This window comes from Amphibalanus amphitrite, unplaced genomic scaffold (assembly GCF_019059575.1).
Source record: "Amphibalanus amphitrite isolate SeventyFive unplaced genomic scaffold, NRLGWU_Aamphi_draft 000144F_arrow, whole genome shotgun sequence".
Lineage (NCBI taxonomy): Eukaryota > Metazoa > Arthropoda > Thecostraca > Balanomorpha > Balanidae > Amphibalanus > Amphibalanus amphitrite.
This window is the reverse complement of record NW_024881639.1, coordinates 313,687-334,583: the sequence shown is the minus strand read 5'-3', so window position 1 is coordinate 334,583 and position 20,897 is coordinate 313,687.

The following is a 20,897-nucleotide window of genomic DNA, read 5'->3' as shown; positions in this document are numbered from 1 at the left end:
TCTCATTTTCCCTTTAGGGAAAATGAAAACAATCTCCGCATAATTGCATCCACGATTAAGATATGTGTGCATTAGGAGACCAACTATTTTTCCTTCTTTGCGAGCTGGAAATTGTGCATTATCACCTAGTAGGTACAGTGTAGGTGTATGTAGGTGTAGTGCGCGACACAGATGTTTAAAAAAAAGTCTTGCAAAAGGGCGTCTTACCCTTTGGGTGGGTAAAACGCCCCGAGGAGGGGCGTGTTACTTTATACTAATCTTATATACTTACTTATACTAACCTCATTTACCTGATACTTACCTTATCTTATAGTCAACTTATAGTCGGAGCCGATTATGGAAGTAAAGCCGGAGCCGGAGTCGGAGCCACCGAAAATCCATCAACTTTGCAGCGGTCATAGCCTTGTTCGCAGCCATTCAAGGTCTGCCGAGTCTGAGTCGGAGTTGGAGTCTATCAGAGTCGACAGTCGGAGCCCGGAGTTAGAGTCAAAGTTTTTTTTTTTTAATCGGAATCGGGGTCGGCATTGGAGGCGTCGAAAAGGCATAGACTCCGCAGCCCTGACACAGTGAATTTTATGGGGTCTTACCCTCAACTACTAAATACGTTTGAGCTCCATTTTTTTCTCAAGTGAATCAATCATGAGGCACAAACTAGTTGCAACACGTAAAGCGCCTCTATGAGTTATTGGCAAAATGCATCGGCAACATAATTTTAAGGCCCTCTCCCAGTCATTAGATGGAAAACAGTGGGACAAAAATTTATATAAAAAGGTCAGAACATAAAAATGCACATCGCCTGCAAACGACATCACCTCGGAACCGAAAATATTACCACTAGAAACAAAACGCAGAAACAAACGTTGCAAGAACTTACAAATATACCTACCTAATATATATTAACGGTTTAGGTACCTGCTAAATCGAAATGGCGTCTTACCCCCACCTTGGCGTCTTAAGGTCAAGCTACACGGGACACTTTTTCGGTTTTTGATTTTTCGGTTTTTCGCTTTTTCGGTTCGATTTATCGCTTTTTCGCGTCGGTTTTTCGCTTTTTCGATTTATCGCTTCGTGACTTGAGTTTTTCGAGTTTCGCTGATTTTTGTTTAGTTGGAACGCGCTGTGCAACCGCCAGCTCTTTTTATTTTGTTTGCAACCAGTGCAATGCTTTGGTCGCAGTTTTGCCTAGGGGCTTTAGGGGTCTGTTTTGTTGTCTGTTTTAACAGATGGAAATTACTTAAACTAGATCTCGTCTGTTTTGTAGTAGGAAACTGGCTTGACTAAACTTCCAGCAGCTCAGCTACTAACCGGCGCCCCGCTGGGACTCCTGGATTTCCACGCCCTGCTGGAAGGGGGAACACCCCTTCTAACTTGGCTCCTGAGCCACGTAGCGACACGCCGTAGGTGACACTTGAAGAGCTAAAGAATAAGGAACAAACTGCTTCGGCCATTTTTAGGTCAGGTTTAGGCCAAAGGGCAGGTCACCAATGGTCATCGAAGGTAAAATGTCGCCAATTTCTATAGGTCAAACTTCGACAATTTTCGACAAATCGGTCCATAGCTCAGGAATGGAAAGAGCTATAGCGCCGCGGAGAGGCGCAATCAAACGTTCTTTTAACGTTCTTTCGCTAGCATGACCTCAGATTTGACGTAAGGTCCACCGTTTATCCTGCAGGGGCATAAGCGTCCAAAATATACGATTCTGCAAAAATAGTTTTTTTCCGCAATAACTTTTTACTCTAAACTTGCACGAGCTTTCCTTCACCAGAAACGTGTTTCTCTGGTCGAGACGCATCGAATGAACCTTAACCCTCGCCGGACCTATTGTTTTCTACATACGCGCCGGCCGAGGGGGGGGGGCGGGTACGACCCCCCCCCCTCGCCGTTTCGCCCCTGGTGGAGCTAGCGCGTCGCGGAAAAAACGAGCGTGTGCGCCGTTACGAGACGCAGAGATTGGTACCCGATTTTAAGGTCCTAGGTCAACCGGTGACCTCTGAGGTCAGGTCAAGTGCCCCAGGGTACGGTTCAGTTTTTGGTGAATAACTTCGCAAAAAACGGCCGCAGAGCGCCGATTTTGGCAGCATCGTGTTCGCCTCGCTCAGGCGCGTCGAATGATATACTTTTCGTCCGGGTCAGGTCAACTTGGGGTGTTGACCTCAGGTCAAGGTCAGGTCAGCACCCCCAGGTCACGAAGCTGGTCGAAAGAGGTCATGTCGCATATCATTCGATTCGGCAGGCCTTCCTGAGTCCATTGGTGCCTTTCCCGACTCGCTAGCTCAATTTGATCAAGAGTTATTGACGAAAAACTAATTTGACCTTGATGACGTCATAAATGACGTCACGCAAGGTCAACATTGCAAAAGTGACGCATCTAACCTTGCAAGGAGTGCATCAAATCACGATTCTGTGTGCTTGAGATAGTTGGAGATCGTTCCCGGCGCCAGAATAGCAGTTTTCATTTTTCCCCATTGACTTATAACCCCACTTATTGACCCCACTCTTCCCTATTAATCGGAGCCTTTTTAAGGACTTGCCTTTTTAGACACCTAAGCATTTTTAGATTTGGTAGGCATAGTGCAGTCTTCTCACTTTTTCGATTTTTTTTTTTTTGTATTTGATGAGCCTATTCGCGTCCGACTTCCTCCGTAAGTATCTAACCACTGAATTGAAAATAGTAATGATAGAAAATCATAAAATGTACTTTTTCTGTGGTGCCATATAAACCAAAGTGCAGAGTCATACCAGATCACCATAAAACCACAAAATATTTTGTTAACAAAAATTTGAATCCACTTTCTTTTTTGCAAAAGGCTGAAAGGCATCTGGCTGTTCCCACGCCCTCTCCAGGATGACAAAAACGGCCTGTTGGCGAGCTGTTTCGGTGAGCGGACCACCCACCGCGGTGGCGCCCGATGTTTTGTGCGGCGGTCTGTCCGACCCACGGTGTCCACTGCGCCCTCTCTGATTGGTCGAGCTCAGGTGGCCCGGGTGGACTGTGAGCAGCCGCCGCACGTCGCTCCCCGTAAATGATTAAGTAGCGCCCGGGCGACCGTCCTGTGGTCCCAGTGTGTCCCGCTGGGCCCGACACCCGCTCCCTCCGCCCATCTCGGCGGGTACCGGCCGCATGGCGCAGCGATGGACAGAGGACAGAGCTGTGGGTTTCGGCATGTGTGCCTGACTGTACCCGACTGTAGTCGAGTCATAGATAACATGATTCATGTTATCTATGGTCGAGTATATACAGTTTGATCTATAGGAACTCATCCGCCGGTCACCTATGCCTCAGCAGTTCAGCACTGGCAGCAGCCGCCTGGCACTGTTAGACTGTGCCGCATGACACAAGTGCTTAGCGGTACAGCCTATCCACGCCGAAACGCACATGTGCTAGCGGACATGGGCAGTTTGTCAGCCACGAACAAAATCGTCTTGGCATCCAAATAAATAAGGACTTAATCAGGGGCGTAGGATCCTATACAGTTGGGGGGGCTTCAGCCCCCCCAACCTGCTGGTCAGCCCCCCCAACTTGCCAGGCAGCCCCCCCAACATTATAAAATATGGACAAATTAAAGAAAGCTCAACTTGGCAAAGTTACAATTTTGGGTAGTAGTAAAGCAGGCGTCACACTTCTTTTTGCAACCAAGGAGATGCGCTATAGGTTAGACTGTAGGGTGTAGGTTTTAGATTTTAGGTGCTAGATTTTAGGTTGTATGTTGCAGGTTTTTGGTTGTAGGTTGTAGGTGAGTTTAGGTCAGGTTTGGTAAGGTTTGGTCCGATTAGAAAGCATCTCTGGAGTCTGGGTAAAGCGCCTCTCTGCTTTACGACTAACTACCCAATTTTGGCCTTAAAACTAACTGGGGGCTTTGAAAATGTGCATTGCAATGGAGGGAGTAAATCAAATTTATAAAATGACTTTCGAGTCATTTGAAAGAACATACTAGCAAAACAAAACCAGGAAGGTACACATAAAAATCAACTGTGGTTTTAGCAAGCCTGAAAAAATCAATTGGTCATGTTAGGACACCAGTACAGCAGGCGTCACCAAGCAACTTCGGTTGCGGTATTTTACAAGAACGGTTATCTTTATATATTTATGTGGGTTATCTCACCCAAGGCCATCTATAGATCTCACCTCCCGAACGTTGTCACACCGTTTTTGTAACAAGACTGGTAAAATAGAGGTGAAATCAAGGCCGGTGAAATAGGGTGGGACTAAATGATTACTTCGAAATCTAAGCTACGTTGCGGCATTGGCGGTTATGTGCGGCGTGTATGCCGCATGATGAGTAAGCGGCGACCACTAAATTAAAGACTCAAACGCTCCGACCGGTTCTCAATGAATAACACTGCATACCAAAAATGCCAACCGCTCTCGTCATAAGATATTCAGCTTTAAATAACTAGGTTATCTACATCATCATTTTGAACCAAATTAATAATTTCAACTTAACTCACTCATTCCTTCCTTTGTTGTCTCCAAACAGTCTTTCGATTGTCTGAAAATCGTATGCTAAATCCCGTACCTGTATGCGACTGGTGCATATAAAGGCCGATAAAAGAATTTGAATAGGCTCTGGCATGCGATTTCCTGGCTACCCAAAAAAGTCTGTTTCAGTCTTGCTATCAAAACATGACCTCGCCCGCACAAGGGGGGGGGGGGAGGGGGGGGGGGGTGATGCAATCCCCCTAAGGTTTTTCGCGAATAACTCGCTTAAAAAGCGGCTGATCGCGACGAAACTTTCAGTACCCTCGCATTGATCAATTTAACACCCATCCTGAAAATTTCATGACCCTGACCCAAATGACCTTTGACCTGTGACCTACTTTTCGAGACCATGTTTGGCCGGAACCGCGATTCAGCGTATGTCGGCTCGCATTAGCAGCGCGTTTGCAGTCTTTTCGTGGTTTCAAGCGTTCAAACATGTGATATGATGTTGCCCCCATGCATTAGGGTGGGTGTCAAGGTCACCTGAAGGTCAGGTCAGGTCATTGACCTTTGGTGACCTCGGTTCACTTTTTCGAGTTTGACATGTTTCTAGGTCAGTTTCTTCGAGCTGAATTCGAATTAAGCAACCACATGAACGTTTACAAAGTAGTTTTGGTGCCTTCGTAACATGTTACGAGGCTGTCAGAGGCGGTTGACACCTACTACAAATACCTGGCAGGACCTCTACTGGTTGACCTGACCTGACCTAACCCGACCTGGCCTAAATGAATGAAGACATCATCTGTAATCAAAACTAGCATGATATTCGTGATCAGCACCCCGAAAAACCACATAGCAGCCACACTACGACGTTCTAACAGGTCCCAATTTTCCCGCCTTTTGGGTCATTGACCTGACCTGGAAGGTCAACCGATGACCTAGGACCTTAAAATTGGGTATCATCGGCTTTCTCTCGTCACGGGCAACACGCTCGTTTTTTCCGCGAAGCTCTAGCTTGATCAGGAGCGAAACGGCAAGGGGTTATACCTTATACGTTCGCGGCTGAGTATTAATTTGGTTCAAAACAATGATGTAGATAAGTTAGTTATTTAAATCTAAATATCCTATGACGAGAGCGATGGACATTTTTGGTATGCAGTGTTATCCATTGAAAACAGGTCAAAGCTATTGAGTTTTTAATTTAGTGGTCGCCGCTTACTAATCATGCGGCATACACGCCGCACATAACCGCCAATGCCGCAACGCAGCTTAGATTTCGAAGTAAGCATTTAGTCTCACCCGGTGAAATATCGTCAGCTGATTATGTTTATAGTTATGTCAAATTTTTAAAATGATAACGTCATAATGAATAAAAATAAATTGGCATTATCTTAAAAGGATTTGGTGAAAGAAATTTGCACATTCACTAACTTTTAACTGTTTTTTCATCTTTTTTTCCAAGATATCTCTTATGTCTCGCCTTCAGAAGAAAGCCAAATCCTTTTTACGGAATTTGACGCCATCGCAGACATTATCAGCTGACGATACAGCACAAAACTTTGCCATGTTACTATGCGTGCGTTCGGCATCCGGATAATCAGGGAAAATTATCCGGGATCAGCGATAATTATCGGGGATTACGTTCGGTTTCGCGATAACGAGACATGTTGAAGATAGGCACTCACCAATCATTTTCCGGCCGAGAATATCCAAACGATATTTTCCGAATGCCGAACGCACGCTAAAGCGGCGCAGAAAGCAGAAAAAAACAACAAAACAAAGGCACGACACTTGACGGCTTCGTTTCGTTTGTTTAGGGGTGGGTGCAAGGCCATGTGGGTGGAACTCGGACGGTAGGACGAACGATGAGGACAATTGTTCAGGGGCGTACCCAAGATGGACGGGGTGCCCCACCCCCCTCGGGGTTTTCAGGAGGCCCCGTGGGCCGAAGGCCACGGGGACCAAAATCACGTCGGAGGCGAAAGAAATTCAAGGGAATCCCAAAAATCACGTCAGGATATTCAGGGCCTCTGACCAGCCTGACAGCTAGGGTCCTTCTTACTTCCTGGGGCCTCCTGTGAATAACTGCTAGTGTCTGTGTCTGACCGCTAGGGCCCCTCTGACTCCTCAGTAGAGAGGAGGCCCTGCCCCTCTGTAATAGAAGGCCCCTCTGTAGAGAGGAGGCCCCTTTAGAGAGGAGGCCCTCTGTAGAGAAGAGACCATCTGTAGAAAGAAGGCCCTGTGTAGAGAGGAGGCCCCCTGTAGAAAGGAGACCGCCTGAAAGCAGAAGGCCCTCTGAAGAGAGGAGGCCCGCTGTAGAGAGGAGGCCCTCTGAAGAGAGGATGCCGTCTGTAGAGAGGAATCCCTCAGTAGAGAGGAGGCCGGAGGCCCTTTGCAGAGATGAGGTCCTCTGGTAGAGAGGAGGTCCCCTGTAGAGACTAGAGAGGAGGTCCTCTGAAGAAAGGGTGCCCTCTGAAAGAGATAAACCCTCAGTAGAAAGGAAGTCCTCTGTAGAGAGGAGGCCTTCTGTAGTTGATAGGCCCTGTGAAAAGAGGAGGCCCACACTGTAGAGAGGTGGTCCTCTCTAGAGAGGAGGTCCCTCTGTGTTTTGATTTTTTTTTTTTTTTTTGCAAATTTGTGTACGTACAGGTAGGTCAAGTCAATACTAGACCGTGACTGTAATTACACCAACCAACCGTGTCAAATTGAATCGGAATTCATATGTGTACTGTGGAGTGTGAAGGAACTCCGGCTTGTACTACCATACTAAAAGAGTTGTAAAATTTGTGATTTGGAGCAGTGTTTTGACAAATGCTTTTGCAAATTTTCTCGGCGCTCCGCGCCTCCGATTCATACACCAATCAATAAGAAAGGTAACTGTTATAACACCAACCGTGTCATATTGAATCAAAATTCCCTTAAGTGTATAGTCGACTACAGAATGATGTTCCACTCCTCAGAAGCTATCAGTTGACTGGAGCGCTAGTTGTGCCGTTTATCACGCAATTAAACGCCTGTCGATTGTGAGCATTAGGACAAAGTTATAATTTGTGAACTCAGCCCGTGTGATGCGGCACAGCCTACCACTCCAGGCAAATATTTGCCTGTGAAAAGTGGAACATCATTCTGTAGTCGACTACCTATACTGTTAAGGAACTCCGGCTTGTACTAGCATACTAAAAGGGTCGTAAAATTTGTATTTTGGAGCTGTGTTTTGACAAACGTTTTTTTGTGCAAATTTGCGCAGCGCTTCGCGCCGCCGGTTCGTTAACAGGTCAATAAGAGAGATCGCTACTGTATGCTACTAATGCATTAGGCTAAAAGTGCGGTTACAATATCAACTTCTGGGTTTTTAAGTCGGTTGATACGCCCCCCCCCCCCAGTAAGAAATCCGTGGCGACGCACTTGTATAGGTGGATTTAACTTAAACTACTGAGCCGAGTGACTTATAACGATAAAGCTTCATCTTAGAAGCGGCGAAGACGAAATGCCTTTTGATCTCGACATACTCGCTCCCCCTCCCCCGGTCGTCAGAATTCATCCATCAGACCCGGCATGTCGGCCGACCTGTAACCCCCCCCCCCCCACAAAAAAAACGTTCGCCTAGATCCTCCCTTGCCCTCTGTAGAGAGGAGACGCCCTGTAGAGAGAGGCCCCCGGGATCCTCCGCCCCCCCCCCTTGGCCAAATCCTAGGTACGTGCCTGCAATTGTTTCGTGCATTTTGAGAGTATTCGTGTGGCTACACGACCTACAACTTTAAAAACAAAATTATGCCTCCAATGCTATGCAGAATGTGGGGGTTTTGCGAAATACTACAACATAAATTGTTCTGTCACTGTCCTGTTTTACCGATCACAATCCGCCTAATTTGTCGATACCGCTATCGTGGCCCTAGAAGTAGTCGAGGAGGTCCCTGAAACAGCCAAAAGGGAGCCATTAAACAGTCTACAATCTTTACACAAAAACTTGACCCTTCCGAAATGAAGTGGGTGATTGGTGAAAAATGAGTACCTAGATTTTAGGAAAGTGCAGGGGTACCTCCAAGGAACCCCTGAAACAGTTTGCCAAACTAGGGGATAGGAATCTAAATACTGAATCAATCAAGAAATTGAATCTCTCATCAGCCTTAAGTATAAGAAGAGCATACATATACCGTTTTAGTGGCATCACTTTGCATTTGAAAAGAGCGGGAACATACACTGCATAAATGTGGTTGCAAAACGTTGAGCCGGAATATAAATACCTACCTACGCCTTATTTTATAAGCCTGAACTTGGATCCAGGGGGAGAAAAAGTCATATCACTCAAGTCAATAGTCATAGACCCGCTTTTCACCACCATGGTCCACGCTCCTAACGTTGAGCCGGAATATAAATACCTACGCCTTATTTTATAAGCCTGAACTTGGATCCAGGGGGAGAAAAAGTCATATCACTCAAGTCATAGACCCGCTTTTCACCACCATGGTCCACGCTCCCTCCCCCCCCCCGGTCAACACCTTTTCCACTGCTGTTCCCCCCCCCCCGCTCAGCACCTTTCGTCGCCGCCACACCGGCGTCCGGGGTTCAGCCCCCCCAACCTATTTTGCGATCCTACACCCCTGGACTTAATGCAATGTAGATCGGAAGCGGCATCAATGCCGCGGTGAATGCATGGAGCCCAGTGACCTGGCTCGGATCGGCGGCTGGCGCGGGCCGCGGGGCAGGGAGTGAGTGGTTCGAGACGGGAACGTGGACCGGGGGCTGGGCGAGTGTGATCACTTGTCGCGTTGCGTACATACGTCGTCTATTCAAAGTGCTCTGCAGACTTTGTTCAGTAAGATGCCCAAAAGATTAAATATCACTTAGTTACATAACCGCAGGTTGTTTGAAAAGACAAACACTATTCGTTAGAATTGTGTTTTTCTATTGAAAAACAACCGGAGCGGTCGTTCTCCGGGCTATGTTTTGCAAGTCTGGCAGCGAATCGAGACATCTTGATTGGGGCCTAGACGAAATGTACAATCTTCGTAAAAAGTTCAGTGTATAGGCTCCCGGAGGCGATCTACCTTATGGCATCGGTCGCTACTCGCTTAAAACCTCGTGGCACGTGGCACGTGCGATTCCATTTTCCCCGTGTTAAGTGAACGGGGTTTTGGACACTTTTTGCGCGATCGCCAATAGCGGGAAAACGAGCCAAGGAAGAGGTGGTTTTCTTCCCAGCATTTTATGGCAAACACGTTTGGGTACACGCTAGTGTGCGCTGTATACCCCTCAGAATCTCGGAACGTGTCTTTGCACGAGGTCAAAGTTGGAATTTTGCTGTGTCCCATGTTAAGTCAATGGACGGCGATGTCGAGACTTTGCAGAGACATTTTCATTCGATCTTTGTACAAAATTTTAGAGATAGATTTCGCCCAAACTCTTATATCTTGTAAAGGAAAGAGCATAGTACATGCCGTTATGCTTCGTTAAGCTGGCAGAAATCGTTTTTTCTAATAAAGTTCGTTTGAAAATGAAAATTTTTAACATGGAAAGTCAATGGGAGCGTCTTTGTTGCTTAATAACTTTTTACGTTACAGATATATCAAAGTGAAAAGTTAATAAAACATACAACTTTCGATGCTCTTTCCAATAATGTATAGAACGTCACTGCACGATGTGCCGTTTTTAAGAAAAGTTGTAAAAAAGCAGGGCTCGACTGTGACTTGAACCCAACCACATTAGAGTATACGAATAGGTGACGGCGATACCTCCCGTGTGCGGATGCGACACTGATTATTGCTAAATATTAGCAGTAGGCCGCCTGTGGGGTGCCTGTACAAACCTTATATCTCTGCAACCACTGGACCGATTCACTCGCGGTCTTTTGTGTGGGATAGCTCCTTCCTTTCTTACACGTAGTGTGCTACTCTCGATGCGTATGGGTGACCCCTAATGCACGTGCCACGTGCAAAACGAAAAGAAGTCAGTTCAGTAACAAGTCTAATAACTCTGTAGTTAGTTTGCCGATTGCGCTGATACTTGGCATGGTTGTAGGCACCCGCCGCGCAATGCATTTCCATGTGTCACGGTTGGGGTGCCGCTGCACGTGCGCACGGGCAGGGTGACGCTTCCAGATCTCGAGAACGACTGGGCCGATTGTGATCAAAGTTGGCACACCGTTAGGGCTCGGCGAGTAGGGTGCCGTGCACAAGTCAGATGGGACCCAGTTTGCACGTGCGCACGTGCAGGCTGACGCTTCCATATCTCAAGAACGGTTGGACCGACTGTGCTCAAATTTGGCATACCACTAGAGACTAGTTAGTAGGGTGCCGTGCACAAGTCAGTAAGTATGTATTTTCATGTGCCGCGGTTGGGGTGCAGCTGCACGTGCGCACGTGTAGGGGTCGTTTCCCGATCTTGGAAACGGCTGGGCCGATTCAGATTAAATTTGGTACATCGCTAGAAACCGGCGAATAGAGTGCCGTGCACAAGTCAATTAGGGCCCAGGCTGCACGTGCGCACGTGCAGGGTCACGCTTCCAGATCTCGAAAACGGCCGGGTCGATTGCACTCAAATTTGGCACACCGCTATAGACCGGCGAATAGGGTGCCGTGCACGTCAGTCCGTAGCACACCGACTCCGGTCTGCACGTGCAAGGCTCATCCTCTCGTTTGGCGGCGGGCGTTTTTGCTGCGTTTCCAAAGGTGCTTGCTCAAACAACCTGCGGTCCAGCGATGCGGAGCCCAGCATCGCAGATGCTGGTAACCGCAGGTTGTTTGAAAAGACAAACACTATTCGTTAGAATTGTGTTTTTCTATTGAAAAACAACCGGAGCGGTCGTTGTCCGGGCTATGTTTTGCAAGTCTGGCAGCGAATTGGGGCAACTTGGGTGGGGCCTAGACGAAATGTACAATCTTCGTAAAAAGTTCAGTGTATGGGCTCCCGGAGGCGATCTACCTTATGGCACCGGTCGCTACTCGCTTAAAACCTCGTGGCACGTGGCACGTGCGATTCCATTTTCCCCATGTTAAGTCAACGGGGTTTTGGACACTTTTTGCGCGATCGCCAATAGCGGAAAAACGAGCCAAGAAGGAGGTGGTTTTCTTCCCAGCATTTTATGGCAAACACGTTCGGGTACACGGCAGTGTGCGCTGTATACCCCTCAGAATCCCGGAACGTGTCTTTGCACGAGGTCAAAGTTGGAATTTTGCTGTGTCCCATGTTAAGTCAATGGACGGCGATGCCGGGACTTTGCAGAGACATTTTCATTCGTTCATTGTACAAAATTTTAGAGATAGATTTCGCCCAAACTCTTATATCTTGTAGAGGAAAGAGCATAGTACATGCCGTTATGCTTCGTTAAGCTGGCAGAAATCGTTTTTTCTTATAAACTTAATTTGAAATTTAAAATTTTTAACATGGAAAGTCAATGGGAGCGTCTTTGTTGCTTAATAACTTTTTACGTTGCAGATATACCAAATTGAAAAGTTAATAAAATATACAACTTTCGACGCTCTTTCCAACAATGTATAGAACGTCACTGCACGATGTGCCGTTTTTAAGAAAAGCTGTAAAAAATCAGGGCTCGACTGTGACTTGAACCCAACCACATTAGAGGATACGAACAGGTGACGGGGATACCTCCCGTGTGCGGATGTGACACTGATTATTGCTAAATATTAGCAGCAGGCCGCCTGTGGGGCGCCTTTACAAACCTTATATCTCTGCAACCACAGGACCGATTCACTCGCGGTCTTTTGTGTGGGATAGTTTCTTCCTTTCCCAAACGTAGTGTGCTACTCTCGATGCGTATGGGTGACCCCTAATGCACGTGCCACGTGCAAAACGAAGAGGTGTCAGATCGGTAGCAAGTGTAATAGCTCTGTAGTTATTTTGCCGATTGCGCTGATCCTTGGCATGGTTGTAGGCACCTGCCGCGCAATGCATTTCCATGTGTCACGGTTGGGGTGCTATTGCACGTGCACACGTGCAGGGTGACGCTTCCAGATCTCGAGAACGGCTGGGCCGATTGTGATCAAACTTGGGACACCGTTAGGGATCGGCGAGTAGGGTGCCGTGCACAAGTCAGATGGGACTCATTTTGCACGTGCGCACGTGCAGGCTGACGCTTCCAGATCTCGAGAACGGCCGGGCCGATTGTGCTAAGATTTGGCACACCACTAGAGACTGGTTAATAGGGTGCCGTGCACAAGTCAGTAAGTATGTATTTTCATGTGCCACGGTTGGGGTGCAGCTGCACGTGCGCACGTGTAAGGGTCGTTTCCAGATCTTGGAAACGGCTGGGCTGAATGCGATTAAATTTGGTACATCGCTAGAAACCGGCGAATAGAGTGCCGTGCACAAGTCAATTGGGACCCAGCTTGCACGTGCGCACGTGCAGGGTGCCGCTTAGAGATCTCGAAAACGGCCGGGCCGATTGCACTCAAATTTGGCACACCGCTATAGACCGGCGAATAGGGTGCCGTGCACGTCAGTCCGTACCACACCGACTCCGGTCTGCACGTGCAAGTCTCATCCTCTCGTTTGGCGGCGGGCGTTTTTGCTGCGTTTACAAAGGTGCTTGCTCAAACAACCTGCGGTCCCGCGATGCGGAGCCCAGCATCGCAGATGCTGGTAACCGCAGGTTGTTTGAAAAGACAAACACTATTCGTTAGAATTGTGTTTTTCTATTGAAAAACAACCGGAGCGGTCGTTGTCCGGGGTATGTTTTGCAAGTCTGGCCGCGAATTGGGGCAACTTGACGGGGGCCTAGACGAAATGTACAATCTTCGTAAAAAGTTCAGTGTATGGGCTCCCGGAGGCGATCTACCTTATGGCACCGGTCGCTACTCGCTTAAAACCTCGTGGCACGTGGCACGTGCGATTCCATTTTCCCCATGTTAAGTCAACGGGGTTTTGGACACTTTTTGCGCCATCGGGAATGGCGGAAAAACGAGCCAAGAAAGGGGTGGTTTTCATCCCAGCATTTTATGGCAAACACGTTTGGGTACACGCCAGTGTGCGCTGTATACCCCTCAGAATCTCGGAACGGTGCTTTGCACGAGGTCAAAGTTGGAATTTTGCTGTGTCCCATGTTAAGTCAATGGACGGCGATGTCGAGACTTTGCAGAGACATTTTCAATCGATCTTTGTACAAAATTTTAGAGATAGATTTCGCTCAAACTCTTATATCTTGTAGAGAAAGGAGCATAGTACATGCCGTTATGCTTCGTTAAGCTGGCAAAACTCATTTTTTCTTATAAAGTTCATTTGAAATTTAAAATTTTTAACATGGAAAGTCAATGGGAGCGTCTTTGTTGCTTAATAACTTTTTACGTTGCAGATGTATCAAAGTGAAAAGTTAATAAAATATACAACTTTCGATGCTCTTTCCAACAATGTATAGAACGTCACTGCACGATGTGCCGTTTTTAAGAAAAGTTGTAAAAAAGCAGGGCTCGACTGTGACTTGAACCCAACCACATTAGACTATACGAACAGGTGACGGCGATACCTCCCGTGTGCGGATGCGACACTGATTATTGCTAAATATTAGCAGTCGGCCGCCGTGGGGGCGCAACCTTATATCTCTGCAACCACTGGACCGATTCACTCGCGGTCTTTTGTGTGGGATAGTTTCTTCCTTTCTCAAACCTAGTGTGCTACTCTCGATGCGTATGGGTGACCCCTAATGCACGTGCGACGTGCAAAACGAAGAGGTGTCAGTTCGGTAGCAAGTGTAATAACTCTGTAGTTAGTTTGCCGATTGCGCTGATACTTGGCATGGTTGTAGGCACCTGCCGCGCAATGCATTTCCATGTGTCACGGTTAGGGTGCCGCTGCACGTGCACACGGGCAGGGTGACGCTTCCAGATCTCGAGAACGGCTGGGCCGATTGTGATCAAAGTTGGCACACCGTTAGGGATCGGCGAGTAGGGTGCCGTGCACAAATCAGATGGGACTCATTTTGCACGTGCGCACGTGTATGGATGTAGGCACCCGCCGGGTAATACATTTCTGTGTGTCACGGTTGGGGTGCCGCTGCACGTGCGCACGGGCAGGGGGACGCTTCCAGATCTCGAGAACGGCTGGGCCGATTGTGATCAAACTTGGCACACCGCTAGAGGTTGGTTAGTAGGGTGCCGTTCACAAGTCAGATGGGACCCGTTATGCACGTGCGCACGTGCAGGCCGACGCTTCCAGATGTCAAGAACGGCTGGACCGATTGTGTTCAAATTTGGCATACTGCTTAATACCGATCAGTAGGGCGCCGTGCACCAGTCATTAAGTATGTATTTCCATGTGCCACGGTTGGGGTGCAGCTGCACGTGCGCACGGGCAGGGGTCGCTTCCAGATCATTAAATTGGATGGGCAGATTGAGCTCAAACTAGGTACACCGCTAGAGACCGGCGAATAGGGTGCCGTGCACAAGTCAATTAACCCTATTAGTGGCAGGCTCCTGGCTACGGGACAGCTTGCACGTGCACACGTGTGGGGTGACGTTTTTAGTTTTCAGGAACGGCTGGGCCGATTGCACTCAAATTCGGCGCATCGCAAGAGGCTGGTTAGTAGGGTGCCATGCGAAAGTCAAAGTGACGTTTGTGCGCTTGTGCGCTTGTGCGCTGATAGGTTTAGAAGGCGCATTGCATTACGCAAAACAAAGCAATGCATTTTCGGCTGCTATGATAAGACCCGCTGGAGAATCGATATCAAATGTAGAACCGCCAAGTTTGGCATAACCTCTGGGGCAACTTTTTGGCACCTTCCCTGAAAATCTAAGGTCTTTGTTATTTCAGGTCAGGTCACCAGGTCACTAAAACCGCTGGGTGTGTGTGGTATTGCGGAACAGTATGCATTCAAGCGGTTACTTACGTCAGAGGCGGCAATGCGGCACAGCATGCATTCAGGCGTCTGACACTTCTGCCATCTAGCGAGGAAAAAGGAATGTTTACCTAAGATGCCAGCCGCATTTACCGCACTCGGTAACCGGCATGACAAGCTTAAGTGGTTCGGGAATTGATATCGAGAAAGTGGTTGATATTGGCACAAACGGTCATAATTCAGTTTGAGCAGTGGTCGGCTGGTACTTGCTTAGGGTGGTCCCTCATTTTTCGGACGCCACATATTGAGGCGGCAATGCGGCACAGCATGCATTCAGGCGTCTGACACATCTGCCATCTAGCGAGGAAAAAGGAATGTTTAGCTAAGACGCCAGCCGCATTTACCGCACTCGGTAACCGGCATGACAAGCTTAAGTGCTTCGGGAATTGATATAAAAAAAAGAGGTTGATATTGACAGAAACGGTCATAATTCAGTTTGAGCAGTGGTCGGCTGGTACTTACTATTTTTACGCCCTTACTTGCTCGACGGGCCAGGGGAATTGATGCCACCCCGAAAGTTTTTTCCGTCCGCATTATGTACCGAGTGGCCCAGAAAAAAACGTTCCCAACTTTAAATCAATATTTCTCAGAAAGTGATAAAGATACAACATTGAAACTTCCAGCAGTCAATGCGGCATATATTTTTAGTAAATGGTAAGATTTTTATGTTATTCGGTCAATTACTTTTTAAACGGTTCGTGTTTCTAGCATGCCATGTAAAAATCACTTTTTTGCTCAGAAGTTTACTAAAAATGTGAGTGAACGGGCCACTTCCATCTCGGCACCACGGCCTGCAGCCATGACTGCTACTGGCAACTAAACTCATTGATGGTTCAGGCCTCAGGGTGACACATTCCTTCAAGTTTTTTCCCTTATTCGGTCAATTTACTATTCGATCTTCTTGAAGGGATGGCGATCAGCAGTAACCCATGCACCGTGCCACTCCTTCTCCTCGAAACAGGACTTGTGTTGAAACAAATGGCATCCATTAACACAATGTTGGCTTAGTATTTGAATATATGGCACATAAGTGGGACAAAAATATTTAAAGTAACAATACACGTGCTGGTATCATTCACGTCTAAAGTTGAACCCAAAAATAGAAAATGACCAGGTGGACAAGGTCACGCGCTATTTGAAGAATGGAAAATGCAGATGAAGTTGTTTACGCTGCTTCAGGAATTAGGAATTTGACGGTTACGGTTAATAATTGTGCTGTCAATTTCAATAGAGGCGCATACATTACTCGGATTGACGGATTTACACACATATATACAGTTCGTTACATTGATCATTGTTCTATCACTGCATCGGAACTGTTGTTTGTGCTTGGTTTGTTAGAAGACTGGGACGAGACCAGGATAGACACGGTGAGTGAGATGCCGCCGCACTGTACCATCGCTGTCGAAGCGGCCGATTCTTTCAGCGTATATTTTTTTTCGAAAAATAGGTAGGCAATCAATGTTAGTTTCACAAAAAGTCATCTTAAGTTAAAGTCATTCTGGTCTGCGCAATGGATTATAAATCTCAGTACGATAACTGATTGCGGTGTCCTAAAAAAACTGCGCATCTGAGACAAACGTTGATTGTTTACAGCTTTGATTCATGTTGCTAGGTGGTTGCTAGGGAGCTAGAGACACCAAGAAAGATCATAATCTAAGAAACATTGCAGCATTTACGGTGTTGTGCAGCGTGTACATATGCCGCATTGCTAGTGAGGGCCGATAAGAATAAGAAAAAGAACGACTTTTAATCAGATTGGTATCGGTTACAAATTCGACACCGTAAAGGGGGGTGACTGCCATGTTTTCAACTTTAGACGCTTGTTATTTTTTAAACTTGTTAACTTATTGGGATGACTCTATGTTTAAATCACGGATGACGATTAGCTATTTGGGTTTCGCCATTATCGTAGTTATATCACGCCTAAAAATATAAATTTTTAAGGGAAATGAGTCGTGGCAAAGTTAAACTGAAAAAGGGGTGACTTTGCCACTATGCCAAATAATGGTTTTTAACGCTAACAAATACTTTTCAAGCATTTTTGTTCCATTGTATGGGGAAGGGCAACCATCCTTTATTGTTTTATAGGAAAAAAAACAAAGCAATTCGAGGTTTTAAGCAATTCGAGGTTTTTTGCTCTTAAACGATGTACAAATACCTTACTTTTTATAATGCATTATATTTGTTGAGAATCATTTATTTTGATAGTAAATTGATACTGAAAATGGATCAGAATCGATAAATAAGCAAATATACTATTGTATCGGTACTCTAGGATCTTGCCGCTTTTTAGCGGCATTAAGAGGAACTGAAAGAGGACGTTCTTGTGGGAACTGACCGACACAATTGTTATCATCGTTTTTATCTATAAATGATACAGATTTCTTCAGTCAGTCTTACTGGCAAACTCAGGAGTTATAGATGATCATGGCTGTGCTGAAAAGTTGGGTCCAGCTTCATCCATTTTTTTTCATTTTGGTAATTTTTGCCTTTCTATACTCCCACTGTGCATTCCTGTGCTAACTTTCAACATATAAACTTTTTTACTTTCTAAAAACTAGTTTGGAGATCAAAATGATGCTACATTAAAAACTTATTTTGAATTGCATCGGATAAGTATTTCATTTTTGCATTAATAACATGGTGGCAAAGTCACCCCATGTGGCCTGCGATTCACTTGGAAGAATGATGCAATTTGGTTAACTTTGACTGCGACGACTAATCGTTGACCCCTGAGGTCAGGTCAAGTGCCTAAAAATAGGAGTTTGGTTTTTGATAAATAACTTCGCCAGAAGTGGTGGTAGGACCGATAATGTTCTTAAACATTACTCACGAACTTTTCCCATTCGCCGAGATATCCCTTTAGCATTATCCTAGCCGTGCGGGAAACATTTGCACGTGATCTTTCCTGCACTGTTTTCCGGCACGGGTTGATGACCTACAGTTCTGGTGATTTTTTAATAAAAATCTTAAAAAAGGTGATTTCAATAATTAAATTGTGAGTATCTGAATAGATATTAACCCTAGAACGCCTAGGGGGTAACCGCAGGTTGTTTGAAAAGACAAACACTATTCGTTAGAATTGTGTTTTTCTATTGAAAAACAACCGGAGCGGTCCTTCTCCGGGCTATGTTTTGCAAGTCTGGCAGCGAATTGGGGCAACTTGGTCGCAGCCTAGACGAATCGTTCAATCTTGGTAAAAAGTTCAGTGTATGGGCTCCCGGAGGCGATCTACCTGATGGCACCGGTCGCTACTCGCTAAGAAGTCTTTTGCGCGTGGCACGTGCGATTCCATTTTCCCCATGTTAAGTCAATGGGGTTTTGGACACTTTTTGCGCGATCGCCAATAGCGGGAAAACGAGCCAAGAAGGAGGTGGTTTTCTTCCCAGCATTTTATGGCAAACACGTTTGGGTACACGCTAGTGTGCGCTGTATACCCGCCAGAATCTCGTGGCACGTGGCACGTGCGATTCCATTTTCCCCATGTTAAGTGAACGGGGTTTTGGACACTTTTTGCGCGATCGCCAATGGCGGGAAAACGAGCCAAGGAAGAGGTGGTTTTCTTCCCAGCATTTTATGGCAAACACGTTTGGGTACACGCCAGTGTGCGCTGTATACCCCTCAGAATCTCGGAACGTGTCTTTGCACGAGATCAAAGTTGGAATTTTGCTGTGTCCCATGTTAAGTCAATGGACGGCGATGCCGAGACTTTGCAGAGACATTTTCATTCGTTCATTGTACAAAATTTTAGAGATAGAATTTGCCCAAACTCTTATAGCTTGTACAGGAAAGAGCGTAGTACATGCTGGTATGCTTCGTTAAGCTGGCAGAAATCGTTTTTTCTAATAAAGCTCGTTTGAAAATGAAAATTTTTAACATGGAAAGTCAATGGGAGCATCTTTATTCCTCTAACACTTTTATCATTAGTAAGATATAGGTGAAAAGTTAATATAATATACAATTTTTGATGCTCTTTCCACTGATGCATAGAACGTCACTGCACGATGTGCCGTTTTTAAGAAAAGCTGTAAAAAATCAGGGCTCGACTGTGACTTGAACCCAACCACATTAGAGTATACGAACAGGTGACGGGGATACCTCCCGTGTGCGGATGCGACACTGATTATTGCTAAATATTAGCAGTCGGCCGCCGTGGGGGCGCCTTGCAAAGCTTCTATCTCCACAACTGCTTGACCGATTCACTCGCGGTCTTTTGTGTGGGATAGCTTCTTCCTTTCTTACACGTAGTGTGCTATTCTCGATGCGTATGGGTGACCCCTAATGCACGTGCCACGTGCAAAACGAAGAGGTGTCAGTTCGGTAACAAGTGTAATAACTCTGTAGTTATTTTGCCGATTGCACTGATACTTGGCATGGATGTAGGCACCCGCCCCGCAATGCATTTCCATGTGTCACGGTTGGGGTGCCGCTGCACGTGCGCACGGGCAGGGTGACGCTTCCAGATCTCGAGAACGGCTGGGCCGATTGTGATCAAAGTTGGCACACCGTTAGGGCTCGGCGAGTAGGGTGCCGTGCACAAGTCAGATGGGACCCAGTTTGCACGTGCGCACGTGCAGGCTGACGCTTCCATATCTCAAGAACGGCTGGACCGACTGTGCTCAAATTTGGCATACCACTAGAGACTAGTTAGTAGGGTGCCGTGCACAAGTCAGTAAGTATGTATTTTCATGTGCCGCGGTTGGGGTGCAGCTGCACGTGCGCACGTATAGGGGTCGTTTCCCGATCTTGGAAACGACTGGGCCGATTCATAACCGCAGGTTGTTTGAAAAGACAAACACTATTCGTTAGAATTGTGTTTTTCTATTGAAAAACAACCGGAGCGGTCCTTCTCCGGGCTATGTTTTGCAAGTCTGGCAGCGAATTGGGGCAACTTGGTCGCAGCCTAGACGAAATGTACAATCGTCGTAAAAAGTTCAGGGTATGGGCTCCCGGAGGCGATCTACCTGATGGCACCGGTCGCTACTCGCTAAAAAGTCTTTTGCGCGTGGCACGTGCGATTCCATTTTCCCCATGTTAAGTCAATGGGGTTTTGGACACTTTTTGCGCGATCGCCAATAGCGGGAAAACGAGCCAAGAAGGAGGTGGTTTTCTTCCCAGCATTTTATGGCAAACACGTTCCGGTACACGCCCGTGTGCGCCGTATACCCGCCAGAATCTCGTGGCACGTGGCACGTGTGATTCCATTTTCCCCATGTTAAGTCAACGGGGTTTTGGACATTTTTTTGCGCGATCGCCAATAGCGGGAAAACGAGCCAAGGAAGAGGTGGTTTTCTTCCCAGCATTTTATAGCAAACACGTTTGGGTACACGTCAGTGTGCGCTGTATACCCCTCAGAATCTCGGAACGTGTCTTTGCACGAGGTCAAAGTTGGAATTTTGCTGTGTCCCATGTTAAGTCAATGGACGGCGATGTCGAGACTTTGCAGAGACATTTTCATTCGATCTTTGTACAAAATTTTAGAGATAGATTTCGCCCAAACTCTTATATCTTGTAGAGAAAGGAGCATAGTACATGCTGGTATGCTTCGTTAAGCTGGCAGAAATCGTTTTTTCTAATAAAGTTCGTTTGAAAATGGAAATTTTTAACATGGAAAGTCAATGGGTGCGT